Source organism: Anas platyrhynchos, chromosome 2 (genome assembly GCF_047663525.1).
Source record: "Anas platyrhynchos isolate ZD024472 breed Pekin duck chromosome 2, IASCAAS_PekinDuck_T2T, whole genome shotgun sequence".
Taxonomy (NCBI): domain Eukaryota; kingdom Metazoa; phylum Chordata; class Aves; order Anseriformes; family Anatidae; genus Anas; species Anas platyrhynchos.
This window is the reverse complement of record NC_092588.1, coordinates 62690566-62705521: the sequence shown is the minus strand read 5'-3', so window position 1 is coordinate 62705521 and position 14956 is coordinate 62690566. Positions and strand designations below refer to the sequence as shown.

General features: G+C 41.7%; 1 protein-coding gene across 7 annotated transcripts in view; it reads right to left on the bottom strand.

The window, feature by feature from the left end:
• CARMIL1 (capping protein regulator and myosin 1 linker 1) overlaps window positions 1-14956 on the bottom strand; it is a 183478-nt gene that overhangs the window by 147504 nt on the left and 21018 nt on the right. The window contains exon 1 of one of the 7 annotated variants that reach the window (XM_072034850.1): window positions 10130-10432. The exons of the other annotated variants lie outside the window; for them this stretch is intronic. The gene's annotated coding sequence lies outside the window, so the exon portion shown is untranslated. Of the gene's footprint in view, window positions 1-10129; window positions 10433-14956 lie in introns of those variants that run through there. 7 annotated transcript variants of the gene reach the window in all.

Genomic DNA, 14956 nt, shown 5'->3' with positions numbered 1-14956 from the left:
TCGCTGTCAGCTGCAATGAACATTTACAGTGGAATAAACTTGCACAGGCAGCCCTTTGAATTTGTCGAATCAGCATTGCCACGGACATAAGACTCGAGCTCGAACAGTAAACTCTCTAGAAACAGATCCACGTGCCTGCAAGCCCTGTTTGTTTACTTTCCACAAGAGGTATTTTTGGTGAATGTTTCTCGGCAGACAATGGGAACCCAGTTCTGCCACCCTGGGGCTGGCAGCCCAAGCAGACACAAAGGCAGCGATTCTCTGCCTGCTTCCTGAGTGCTCCCAAAGTCCTCAGCTTTCTGTTACTGGGGGAAAAGGAGAACGAAACACACCATTTGCTCTAAAACTGAGAAAAACGAAAGAGTCAGGATCTTTAACTATGTGGCCGCAGAATAAAATTAAACTTTGTATCAGAAAAAAAAATAAATACAGAGAGATATGCTAGAGTGGATTAAAAGACTCAGCCTCACATTTTTTGCTGTCTCGAGGTCTCTCCAGCCCCTGAGCCAATTTCTCCATGTCAGCTGAAGTACACTGCTTGCTCTCTCTCATTCTGCATAGCCCAGGCTCCTGAAACCAGCCTCCTAGGCTTTGCTCTTATTTTCCAGCCAAAATACAGTCTCTCAGGGGATAAAGAGGAAGCAAGATTGAGACATCAGGCTTGTAACTACAAGAATGGAGTCAGGGAGACTTCTCTCATCCATGTTTTAGCTTGTATTAAACACATACAGCTATTATGTCCTACAACTACTCTTCCCTGATGTTTGGGTTGCGCTCTCTCATATCCTCACCTTCTGTAGGAATATTTCACCTCCCTTCACTTTTGTTATGCTGCAAAAGTGTCTGGATTATTTTAAGAAGTATGTTCAGTTTTGTCACACAAGACAAAGATAAATGTACAGAACAAAAAGTACTTGTCATAGCTCTTTTCCAAAATTCCTCCAAATTCTTCCTCCAAGTTGTAATATTACACTCATATATTCTCAATAACAAGATTTATTTAACTTTGCTGTATGCATTTTTTCTGCTCAAAAACACCCAAACTGTAGCGATGCATAGAATTTAGCACAGCACCCTCTCAATGCCAAAAAGGAGAATTAAAAATAAGTCATTAGTGTAAGCTTCTTCTTCCTTTTGCTTTATTCCAGCTTCAAAACAGAAGATTAAAGTTTCAATGAGTGATACTACCAGTCATGTAATCCACCAAAGCCCTGGATCCCTCAACATAGTAGCTGCTCCTATAGTATATGAGTTCTGGAATTTGTGTTCTGGAATAAGTGTACTAAGAATTTATGGAATGGGCATCCAAACTGTGCGTATCAGGTTTAATAGAGAAGAAATCATGATTTCAAAAATGAATAGAAAGGACCAACCAGATTTCCAGACCCTCCAAAGGGAAGTAGCAGCACCCTAAGAAGGCTGAAGCACTTCATGTAGGAAGTGCTTTGTAAAACTCTAATGGAAGTCCTATTCCTGGACATGACTTGGCTGTCTAAACCTTAAAATAACTTGTATACATTTTCAGTTTCTGCCTGTCTGTCCATGGCATTTGTTTCCTTTATAGATACCTCTTTGTTTTCTACAGCTAAGGAAGATATTTACGAGTTTAAACCTTTCCTCTCTAAGAAATACTCTATGTTAGCTAAGCAGTAAATGGGATGATATAGTTACCAGTACACTGTCAGAAAATGAGCTGTTTAGTTTTGTTTTCCAAACACTAAACTACAGCATACCTGTATCTAAAAAAAACTAGAAAACATTAATGTACAACACTGCTATATAGCTGTGTCTAGCTGAGTGAAAAAAACAGCTGTTTTCCCCAAATACCCCAGAACCACTCAAAGTATATTCAAAGTCATTTCTTGATTGTACAGACTTAAAACTCGCTGACACTGTAGCTTCTCAAGCTGCCTCACAGACTTACAAAGTCTTTTCTAAGCTCTCCATCCCAATCACTTACAAAGCACACGGCAGGATGCTGAGCGTCTGGGCTTTCAAAGAATGACCTCATCATTACCCTATCTCACATCATAGGCAAATAAATGCCTTGTACACTTATTGAGTACATTGCAGACTGATTAACTACGTACTGATGAAATCCTAGAAGACATTTAAGCATTTATTTTGTATGTACCACATACACATGAACACAGCACACACACACAGCTCCATGGAGCTCAATGTATCAGTTTGGGGAGTTGCATGTGTACACGTTTGGGACTCAAACATGGAGAAGCCGTACTTCCTCATGGACATGCAGATTCCTCTGAAAACACAGCACTTTGGTCAGCAGCTCACTGTAAGCCTTGAGGATAGGAAGTGAGCACTGCTACTCCAGCAAAAACTGCCAACAAACCTGTGAAGCCAGGATGGCCATGAACTGTCCATCACACTCTCCAAGAGGCAGCACCATGTGCCCGTAACCCTGTCACCAGCCTAATGACTCTGAAAGAACTATGACACCCAAGAACTGTCACTCTGGCTCCTCAAGCTGCTTGTCCATCTCTAAGGCTAACAGTAAGTTGATCTCAACCTTCCCAAGATGCTTGCTGACAAAACTGCAGCACAATGCAGAATGCTACAATTGTGCCTGCTAGGTAAAGCCTAATTAATAGTAGGCAGTGTCAGTATGGAATTTATTTGCTGTCATTGGCTTATTTCAGACCCTCTTCCAATGTACATGACATTTGCAAGCCCAGGGCATAACTGTGTTTGCTGTAAGACTAGCAGTAACTGTAAAACAAAGCAGTTCTACTTTTCATTTTTTATTAAAATGTACATATTTTCTATTTTAATATGATTTCAGACTATAAAAGCAGAAACACTGCATGTATTAGGAGGGAATACTAACACTGATTTATTTCAAATGAACCTCATTTGCTGCATTCGTCTCTACCTCTCTCCCTGCCAGGCTGTAAAATCTACCCCTGCTGTAGGACACAGGTAACTCCCTGTTCTGTTTTAAGGGCTCTGACAATTTAAGCAATCAGCTTTTCCTATTGCTTTTGAGCTGACACTATTTCTGCTGAAGTCTTCTAAATGTTTATTACAATACAGACTCTCACTTGAATACGAGTTGATCATGTTAATAATGAAAAAGCACTGTCCTCCTTTGGGAGCCTTTCCTTTAGGAATTCCTGCCAGGTTATGAGACGAATTTTGGCTAGGATACAAACTACGTACTGCTGGAGAATGCACGTGCATGAGGAGGCGGAGAGCCCACAGGAACGTAACTGGAGAGCAATCGAGTCCAGCGCACAGAGACCTGACTTTTGGCATTAACAACCAGTTTGCAAAGCTCCCTTTCTGACTTAGGTTGCTACTGTATTTTCTCTCCTCCAGTATTTACCAGTACAATTCTTTCTGCAACAATGCTCAGTGGTGACAAGCAGTTATGATACTGGTTTCTGTGCCTGCAATGCTTGCCAATAAATAATATTCTGTCAGAGCAAAAAAGTGGAGAAACTATCTCACTAAACAGACAAAACAGGGAAAATACTTAATATGTTTTGTATCGAAGTCAGGAGTCCAGATAGCAGGGATTAAGACATCAGTTCAAAATTCAGAACTGACTCAGACCGCCTCCTTTGTAACAATGGTCAAGTCACTTACTCGTGCCACAATTCCCATCTGCAAGAGGGACACTCATCCTTCCCCATTTCACAACAGTTTGCTCTGTCTCAAGGTGCAAACTGAGGTCTTCCAGCCCCACCTTTTACTTGTTGACCTGGTCTTGATGCCCAAATTCTGCTCTGCTAGCTCATTCCTGGGCAAGTCATTTAACCTCTCAGGTGTAGTTCATGTCCCAACAACGTCTGCCTGCCCCACCAGGCAGCTGGACTGAATAATGGTGAAGTGGCAGCAGCCATACTACGTACATGGGTTAGATTCCCATACACTTTAAAAGGGGGCAGGGAAATCACATACTGTGCAAAGCTAGGAAGGGGTAGGTTGCACTATTTTTGGTTCAGCTCTAAGTTGTGATTTAAGAAGCTCATAAACATAAGGCTTTCACTATAGAAATTTACTGTTGAATGACTGCAGTTTCTCAGAAGTAAAGCAATACTATCACTTTAGTCCTGTTATGGTAGTTACAAAAAAAAATGGTCTTGGTCATACTAAAATGAAGCAAAAATGAACTTCTCACTGAGTCCCATTTTAGATATGAAGCCAGTGAGCATTAGAAAACAAATAGAAGTTTATTTTCACTTGGTGATTTTTATGAGTATTCCAACAGAAATATTTAATGAGGCAACTGCAAACATACAAAGTGGAAAGCCATAAAAACATGCATTACTTTCTAAGAGGAAAGTACTGTCTACTGTTGAACAGCAGTTGCAAATAAATAAGTAGTGATTTTAACTGCAATGTTCATTAAGAATGGGAAAATCCCTTGAAATAGCCTTGAAATAGGCTTTTTCTAAGAGTACTGTGCATCCATATCCCAAAGGTATGGAAAATAGAGAGTTGACTGCCAAAGAAAGAGTAGACTCACTTGGCTTAACGTGCTAAGGAACAAAAGGTAGGAAAATCAGGACCCAATTCGGCGATACGATGACAAAGCATAAACACAGACCTGCTTTCAGCAGAGTTACCTGGCAGTGAAAAAATTAGTGTCCAGCTTACTGATACATTTTGCTCCCTTGTTGGGGCAAAATTCATCCTCTGAACAAAAGCATTTGGATTCCTGATCATCAAACTGCTAGAATTACTTTTTTCTTAGATGGAAATTTACAATGACGGAATTCACAATCATCTAGAAAATGACACCAGCTAATAAAGCAGCAGGTCACTTTTAAACAATAGAGGATAAAACCCAAAAAAGTAGGCAAGTTAGTGTTCCTTCGTGATCTGAACGTCCTGTTCTGGCAGCCCGATGATATTCACAGACCTGCATCACTTCCTGGCCACTCGCGTGCTGTGGCAGTGGAGACGGCATTTCTGTGCATGGCTACAGGGAGAGCTGGACAAACAAGTGCAGACGTGATCTGGGGGGTTATTTTCACCCCAAATCAAAAGCCTTCAGAGCAACAAATTCACTAGCTTTTTTTAGTAAGGAAAGAGAGGTCAGGTCTGCTGAAATGCATAATCCTCACCTGTGCAGCTCTTCCCAAAATCAGACTCTTTTACTCTTAAATCTTTGCATACAGTGGGCAGTTTCGCACAAGCCTCAGATATTTAGCATCACTGTTGGCCTTGATATCACCTGAAAAAATAATCACAGAGTTCCTGAAGAGCATAGCTTATCCTTATAATTATCAGGATAAGAAATCGTCCTTATAGGACGAGCCTTGAGGATGTCTTGATAGCATGATGCTTTTTTTTTTTTTTTTTTTTTTTTTTTTTCCCCTAATGTCTTGTAAACAAAGCCTTACAGTCTTGATTACTTCTCCACAGTAAACTGAGAAATGTGCTGTTAAGCAAGAGACGCAGAACTGAAGGTCTGTCAGGAAGCTGGCTGGGTTAGCAGATATTCACACAAATTAGAAAGGGCAAAGCCTTGGGAACTAGTGGCAACTGCATCATATTCCTTTTAACGACCATTATCTGACAAATAAAAATCTCAATGGTAACACATTTTAAGCACATAGATTCTCCCTACACAATTAAAATGTGGGCAGAGACCATGAAGGATACTCTTGTGCAAAACTCTGTTTCCCTATTTCTACCCATGGCACATCTGGTCCCTTCACAGCACACTGCTGTCCCCAAGCTGACCGAATGATTCCAGAGCTGCTGCTAACACCCTGTCCTTTGGGATAACTGCAGTACTCCAACCTGTTTTCAACCATGCCCACCACGTGGCAACCCACTGCTATTTCCAAGCTATTACCTACTCCACTTTCTGAAAGCACATTTTTTATTGTTCCCATTTATCATGATTTCCCCCCATTTTTATTAACTTTTCTAGTCTAGAAATGTGTAGTGTTTCAAGGCTTACCTATAACTATGAAAATATGGAAAAAAAAAAAAAATCAAAAGCATCACCCTCAAAAAGCTGCAAATCCTTCAGTTCCAGACAGCCTTTATCAGATGTAAGCAACAGCTACCACGCCTGAAAGAGACAAGCATCTCAGCTGAAAAACAAGAAAAATTCCTCTGCAGCATCCACTGTAGCAACCCAGCACGATGCCATTCTGTGCATAACTCCTGAGAGGCGAGAATGCAGCAGCACACAAACCACCCAGTCCAGGGATGAAATTTCTTCCAGGGCCCCTGAGCTCCGCAGCTCCTGCTGTAGAGGCAGGAAGACCCTGGAACCCCAAGGGACAAAACCCACCCTTCTGAAAAAGGCACAAAGATTTCTGGATACATCCTACAGCACAGCTTTTTAAAATACCTGGGTTAGGAAGACTATAGGGGACTGCTCTGGCAACTGAGGGTCTCCTCGAGCTTTTAGTGGCTCTGCTAGAGCTCAGCAACTGAGAGTATGACGGCACATTTTCTCTTAGAGTACAGCCATGCAAACAAATCTCCCTCTCTCACCTTTGGACCGTGATACAACTCTTTGCAAGACACTTACTGCTAAGGTAGTATGCAGGGTTTACAGGGGATGCTGGAAAATACTGGCCTGAATGCATTACGGCTGTGCTGCTCCTCTGGTCATCATTAGGTAAGTCTCCATGATTTATACAACCCAGGGAGCTCCACCACCTTCCTACAACCGGAGTGAACCTGCCTCTGTTAATTTCATCAGCCATGAAACAGTAAATAATTTTTGTGCACTACAGTTTAAGGCCAAAGATACACGACATGCTCATCGGTAAGGATAAAAATACGTAATTGAATGTGAGCGCAGGTCCCAGGGAAGGAAAAAAAAAGGGGGAGGGTGGGTGCATTCTGGATGCTTTAACAGCTTAATCTCATTTCCTAGAAAATACCATACTATGAATATTAAACAAGGGCCTATCTAGCTATTAATTTTTTTCATTATAAATCCACTGAGCCAGTTAATGCTATTTACTTTTTAAATTGTAAAAAAAATATAATTAAAAATATAATAAAGTAGTAGGGAAAAAACAATATTTAATATGCTACGAAGATACATTATATACTCTATGCTGTTTGGGGACTAGTACTTCAATTCTTAACACAACACACATGAAAATGGGATACAAGAGTCACCTATTCCTCTTCTGTTCTGAAAATCTTACATTTCTGCCCTTGCTAGTTAGTGAATAACCTTCCCCCTGCCATGCAGTGGCATTCCTCTCTGGTGTGATCACCCAGCAGTATACCGACAAGTGACTATTTCATCATCTGTAAGTGCAGCGCGTGACAAAACCATGCGTGGCCCCTCGCAGTGTTCCCTGGAGAGGGCCTGTACTCCAGCACTGATTTGGAACAGATTCCTTCTGGAAGCAACACTTCTGTAACAACTTAATGAGAGAGATTTACACGGATCCACCAAGCGGTTTCAGAGACCGAGAACCACGCTTACCAATATGCAGCACTTAAATTACACAGGTAGCTTTTTATTCTAAGAGTAACGAATAGAGTCTTCATTACCACGCTGACATTTAGGCTGCCTGGGTTGCTTCCAGACCTGGAGCAATACAACTAATGAACTGTCAAGGCAAAGTAGACCAAGGGAAGTTTAAAGCCCCTGCCATTGACACCGTAGGAAATGTTTGCACCTATTCCTCACACTGTACCTTAACTTCTGTGGTGGTTGAGGAGCGTGCTGGGTGTATCCCCTCCCAAACCACCTCACCCCTTCCAAGTCTTTGCATTTCAGGTCATGACAGCAGAGGAATTCCTATGGCTGAGGTGCAGCCGGGTAACTAAGCGTCTAAATTAATGGTAAGCCATCATCATCAGAAGATACAGCAATCTCCATGGCTGTGTTCAGGAGAGCTTTATCTGCATTCTCTGAATTGCTTTTGGGAGAAGCTCATCTATCTATACATTGATAACTGAGGGAGCCTCATGAGAACAGTTTGAGTGGCTTTATTTACCCTCCTGCCTTCCATCACAAATACATTTATTTTCTCTTCTGGTTTTTGGTTATCACAACTGCTTTGGATATTATTCTTCAGGTTGAGGCAGCAGCTTTATTACTACACTTGCAATATTTTTCAGAAAGATATACTAGGTTTTCAGCATAAGTCAAGAGGTCAAGTAACTGATAATAAAAGGTTTTGGTTTTCAAGACCAGGACCATTATGTACAAACATCTTTTTGTGATGTTTTTCCCCCAAAACTTTTTACATTATTGAATCTTACAAATAATGCAAACAAATGGATTTTCTACTCTTATTTTCTAGTAGTTACAAGCTATCAAGCAGGTTTCCAAAGGTATTCAGAGGCTTATAAATGCAGCCATGAACCAAGGTAGATTTTCAGAAGATCTAGGCAAGCTAGATCCATGATGCCCTTTACTTTAAGAGCCTGAAAATCTCACTCTTGTATTCAAAAGCAATTAAAGCAGCAAGAAACATGGAATTGCTTTCAGTCATATCCACACGTAACCGCACCTAGTTAACACCACTTAGTTAGCAGCCCTACAAAAAAAGAAAGTGACTGTCTTTGTTTGCTGTACTGTGGTATACAATAAACTTAATATATGTACCTCTTGGAAATATGTCAATAAATTGGAAAAGTAGGATTCAACCAGCAGTTAGAGATAAGGTGACAAGCAAGAAAACACTTTAAAAGGCCTTCCCATGGGGTGAATGTTGACAATTTAATGGAAGATGTGGCATTAAATTATTTCTCTATTATTCAGCTCCTAGCTGTGCCTTTCCAAGGACGCAGATGTATTCTCTTCCTGACAGTTTTCTTCCTGTGAGAAATCCCAGAATTAAAACAAAATGGGAGGTCTGTACTACATTTCTAACCTGAGTTTAAAAACAGCAGTTTTGTGTAGAGCCTTGAAAGATGAAATTTGTCATCACTGAAGCCAACAGGAGGTGGGACTGTATGGTGCTACACGCATCAGAGCAGACGTGAGCCCTGCTAACCCCGTATACTTACATACACACATATGTATACATGTATATACACATATATATTAATTTAGCATTGTGTAACAGCCTCAATCCTTGCCCCAAATTGCACTCCCACGCCAATAGCCCCTCACTCATTTAGCCACGTTGGCTCTAGCTGTAACAGGGACACTGGACGCTCGATGCATCTGATGGAGATTTTAGCAAAAGCTCCCTTTGCCATTGCTGTTTGGTGCAGCGAGCTTCCTTCTCTCACCCATCCATGCCAACACACTTCCCCAACACCTCTCCTGCTCGAAATACGTTAACATGTAACAGGAATACAAACACAGGGTTAGGAATTGTCAGAGCTGACCTGAGAGGCAGGTACGTTTGTAACCACACTGAAGGGGGGTACCCAAGGCTCACTCCTATGGAATTAATATCTCACAAGTGATTACACTCTATACGTTGATGAAAATAGTTAATTATTTCAATTTGGAACTGGCTGCAATTTCTACTAAACCACACCAAGCACTGCTTGCTGCTTATGTCTGTTCAAAACTATGTAGCATAGACAAGAAATACGGAGAAAGAGGAAAAATGTTGTGAGAAAGGCATCTAAAGATCAAATCACCCTTGGCAGCCTCAGGAGAGGGAATAAACAAGCCATTACAAATCTAGCCTTAAGAAGTCATTCTACGAAAGAACAAGGAGAAAAGCAAACCAAAAGCTTGTTCATCTGACTGCAGGCTGGCTAGGTCAAAGGCCAGGCAGAAGAAGCCACGACTCCTGCATGCAAACTGCATGCTGTTTCTCAGCAAGGGTTTTGTAGGGTTTGGAGTGTCTTTTTTGGTGATTTTAGTTTGTTTGTGGGGTAGTGGGTTTTTGTTGGGTTGGTTGGTTTTGATACCTGCTGATTCTAACCCAAATCCTCTGGAAAGCGAGACAAAGTATTGGAACAGCACTGAGATGCCACATTTGAGACATGCATGATACCGCTGAGACAGGGAAAGATAAAGTAATAGTGCTATCTGCCATGGAAGTGTAAAGAAAAAGCAAACAAAAAAATAGTCTTAACAGCCTATTAATACAACAATAAACTTTTCCGTGACCAACACATATATACAACAAAGCATTTGCAAGCTACTTATTGGTACTCCCATAATAACAAATATATATCTGACATATAAATGACCTACTTATGTGGCACCCTTGCTGACCACATCCATCCACTGGAAGAAGGATCATTGTTCAGGTACCTCACGCATCCAGAAAGCATCACCCTTGACCCTGCAGACTGTCCAGCTCGCTTTGCTGTCACCATGATTGCCCCAAGCATCGTGTCACCATGTGCATTCTTAACCCCCTGGCTCACTGCAATTTGCAGAGGTTCCCAGTCTCCTGGCTTGCCAATTGTCTGACAAATGGCCACCATTGCCCCATTCACCAGAGGACTGTGACATTCTGGTTGTCACCACCACATCTGCCAAATGTCTTGGACAACAGCAAAGCTTAAAGCCTATTTTTTGGTGTTGATGAAATATAAGCAAGAGATGTCGTATACAAGGAAAAAATGCTCTGGATTCCAGACATTTTTGAGTTTTTGCAATGTTAGGATTTTTCAATAGTTAGTCATTAAACTTCTCTCTTTTTTTATACCCCAAACTAAACACATCACCACAAACACATCACATTTTATTATTATTTCCACTCACACAGCACCTACAAACCCCTTCAGGGCTCAGAGTGCATTGTCCTGCTTGAAAATCAACATCACACCCCACAGCTTTCAACATTTCAGACTGGACATTGCAGTACAACAAACAGCAGGGGTTTCAAAAGGAGGGAGAGAATACTGATATAAATCCACATGTTTACAGACAGTAACTGCATGAGGAGCCCAGAAAAATAATTAAAGTTCTTGGGGGAAGGGAGAAAGACTAGGAATTCCATTAAATAAGGCATTCAATGGCTATATCATATTTACAATGGATTATTAGCCTTTCCAGGATATTACATTTAAGTAAACACTCAGTGAATATAAAATAGGATCCCATGGTTAATAAAGTAGACTCACAGCTGGACTTTCAAAAACTCGCTAACTCAGAGCAAAGCCAGTCACCAGTTCAGGCTGCATTTTGAGAGGCTTGCCTGCTACCAGCACCGAGACAAGGAATGACTGCATGAGGAAAGACGATGACAAACACAGGCTGTTCCCTGAACCAGCCTACCTGCTCTTGCGAGGCTGACCCCTCACGACTCTTGCTATTCTAGTAAAACTGGGTTTGGGTGAGGGATTAGACAACATTTCTCTCTGTTCATCTCTGATTTGGAAGCATTTGCCTCAGCTCTTCTAAAAGCAGTTTGATCGCCGTAGATGATCCTCACCCAATGTCTTGCTTCCTACCCTGAGCCACGCTCCATGGCCAGCCACTCACCTCCTACACAAGAATCTTAAAATGCCTCCTGTTCTTTCTCAATCCAGGTTTTACAAGGCCGTTTCTACAGCATTTCCCAACCATATTCCTTTTCCTCTCTACCAACGTGTGAAGCATCATTCCTTTTACCAGGGCTGGGATCCCTACTGCAGTACTCTAGCATTATACTGCGCCTGTACTAGGCCTCTAAATATGTTTAACTTGTGTGACCAACTTGTTCCTGCCTGCCTCTGAGCTCTGGAGAGAGAAAAGCAGTGCTGGACACACTTGAGGGATCACTAGGAGGTGAAAGGGGTGTCTATCAGACTCCATAAAACATCTGCTAACTACACAGCCACAGGCCACAGAAGGCTTCCCCATCCACCATTACAGGCTTCAGCAGAAGACCAGAAGCCACAATTACAACATGCTACGGCAAGATAAATGGAGAGATGAGCAGCACAGCCGACTATCGCACATCCGTGGACATCTGCTGCAATAAGGGCATCCTGTGAGCAAGCAGGATACACCACTGGAGGCAAAAGAATTGTTATTCCGTGAGGCAGCACAGAGTAATTCTTCCGTTTCACAAACATAAAAGCAAAGCACAGAGAGGCGAGTTGAAAAACCATTTTGTTCAACTTGAGTCACCTATAACATAGGCGTTTAGCCTAGGCTGAAGTCTAGGTGACCCTTTCAGTCCCTCTATAGATAGAGGGTGATTCACCCCACCTGCCTCGGATTTGTGACTTAGCTCAAATGACACCCTTTGCTTTGAGCCAATGAAACGTGTAGCAGGCTTTACCTTGCCCAAATGACTCGCAAAGAGCTGAGCTGTGGTCTTTTCATCCAGACGGAGATGTAAGCTTACAGTACACACTAAAGCACTGCCACAGGAATCTGGGCATAGCACACAATCCATATGCAATGGCATATCTGTCCAGCACGGCGGGAGGAACAAGAGGCTGACCACTGGACTGGGAAAGTCACCGAGGACTTGTCACAGAGTAAGAGCAGGCAGGAAGGTGAACACCAGCTGTAGGAGCTATGCCAGAAATGTAGCATAGGCAATTGTTTGTGGAGCCCATAGCTGGCATTTTTAACCTGCGGAGTTATGCCTTGACATTCCTGATCATCCTGAAAGAAAAACGATTTTTAAAACAGAAGCATAACCAGGAAACAGCTGTTCAAGACCCCAATGCAAAGGGAAGAAGAGAAACACTGGGTTCTGACAGGTGATGCAAAACTCCCCCAGCTTGGGCTCACACTTCCACTCCTCGATGTGAAATGCAGGCACCCAGGTCTTGTTGAGACAGGGGTCTAACATAAACATGGTGCCAAGCAATTGTTTTACTTGGCTCAGCAGCCTCCTGGTTTAAAAACCTCCCATTCCCTACATCCTCCTTTTTAATTGCAAATTGTGCAATGGTTTATTTGCGCATTCTTCATACACACAGAAAAGCCTCTGCCAAAGCAAGTATTTCTAAAAAAAGCTGCTGGGTTAACTGAGGCAGACTGAAAGATCTCTTAGAAACGAGGCTCATTAGGTACTTCACACTAGTGCAGTGTAAGCTGTTCATTCAAAACCCAGTACACAGACTTCCATTACTAGCTGAAATAAAAGAGACGTGAAAGGGGGAGGGAGGAAACACATTTGAACATTTCAATCTGCTTTTTCCTTCTTGGCACTGTGAAGCCCACTAGTTCCAGCTTGCAAGAGCTATTCCACCATGTTCTGATTTCCTACCTGGCTTTAGTCTACACAAACAGGTCAGACTGCCCTGCAGTACTCTTGGTCTAGTCAGCTCTCTCACTATCCGTCCCTCCTCTCATCATGAAATCCCACTCCGGGAAGAAGAGCAGCTCACAGGAACGGGCAGCTACTCCAGCAGGAAAGCCTTTTCCGCCTGCCCTCTTCTGATTTCCAGTGAAAGATGAAAGCCCACCACAAGTAAGCTGGTCTTTTGCATAGGGCTAGAAATAACAAAAAAAGAGCTTCCAGCATAAGGAGAGGGTTCACACTTACACTTCTGTGGTTTTATTCTTTCAAAAACATCCACAGGTTGTTGCTTCTCTCTCTTTCTTATGGGGGAATTACAAAAAGATTAGCGCTTTTCATTTTTTAAACAGGTAAGTGAAAACCTGCAAAAGCCAAGTGTGGCTTGACATTAGGTCACTCATCACTCAGTCAAAAAAATATCCACCTCAGCACCAATACCACATGCTTTTTCCCCTCAATAAAGCATCCTGTCAATTTTAAATCTGAGGGCAATGCCTTGCTAGAAGGGATAGTGTATTAAGAAATTGCAATTAATCAGATGAAGGAAAGTGCAAAGGGAATAGTTCTTTACACAAAAAAACATGACCATTGCATCAACTTTTCAGGGGATCAATGGATTCCCCAACAGAGGAGAATAAATCAGGTGAAGCAGTTTCTTCACTATATTACACTAAAATTGTCAGAGAGCCCAGGGAATTTGGTTTAGCCACTCATTAACTGCTCAGCAGAACAACTCCGACAGCATACAACTTCCCGAAGTTAGTAGCAACAACTTTCCAAATACATTTTAAAGGTCATTAGTGTTTAAATTGAAACTTCTAGAGACAGAATTATACTACACGTTCCTCCATATATGGGAAAAGTTTCCAGACTGAGTAAAACCTTAATCCTGCTCAGTATTCAACAAGTCATAACAGAACAATCTCTTCTTACACAATCACACATAAAATTCAAGGTCAGTCAGGTTATTCAATACGCACACAGACAACTGAGATGTGCAAATAAATTTAAGCCTTTAGCGCTGATGACCATTCAATATAGCCCTTCTCTACCTTCACCTGGTGACAAAACCCTTTCTAGGCATGTAAATATTTTCTTTCTACTGAATTATACACCACATGAAGTTGATAGTCTCTTTTGCAGACCTCTTCCATTTCAGGAATCAATCCCAAAACTACACGGGGGCTAAGAAGTTAGAAAACATGCAGTTTCTCCAACAACAATTTCAGTAGCTCATATTCACTGCTTAACTGTGAGGGAGCAATGGCTGCTTCTTCAGAAGCTGCAGTGTTGCTTTCATGCTGCTTTCTTGGCAATGTTATCCCTTTCCCTCTCTGATCAGTCAAGACCAGATAAATACTCAGGGATGGCTCCCAAATCATAAAACGTCATCCTAAAATCTGCTTCAAACCCCTGGTTCTTTCCAGCTCACTGCAACCAGCTGCTAAGGTCACCAGTCGCTACTTTCATGATTTTTACTTGCAAGGATCTGAGCCAGCCCCCAGACTCACGTTTTTCTAATAAAGGATTATTTACTGTTAGTTTAACAAGAACAGCTACACTTGCATATTCTCAAGGTCACTTGAAAAACTAGCAGACCTGTAGTGCTATAAATATTTTTTCTTGTCCTTGCATACTGTTTGTTTATTAAAACCTGTTAAATGCTTGTGCCTTGCAATATGTTTTTTTCCCCTACTTAATAACAATAAATCTGCATGGAGTTTCACTTCAGGGAAGACTTTTACATCTCAGTTGCAGGTGATATTCCCTGGAGTCAGACACTCTAAGACAATATATTTCTGGTTGTTTGTTTGTTTGTTTTGTGTTTA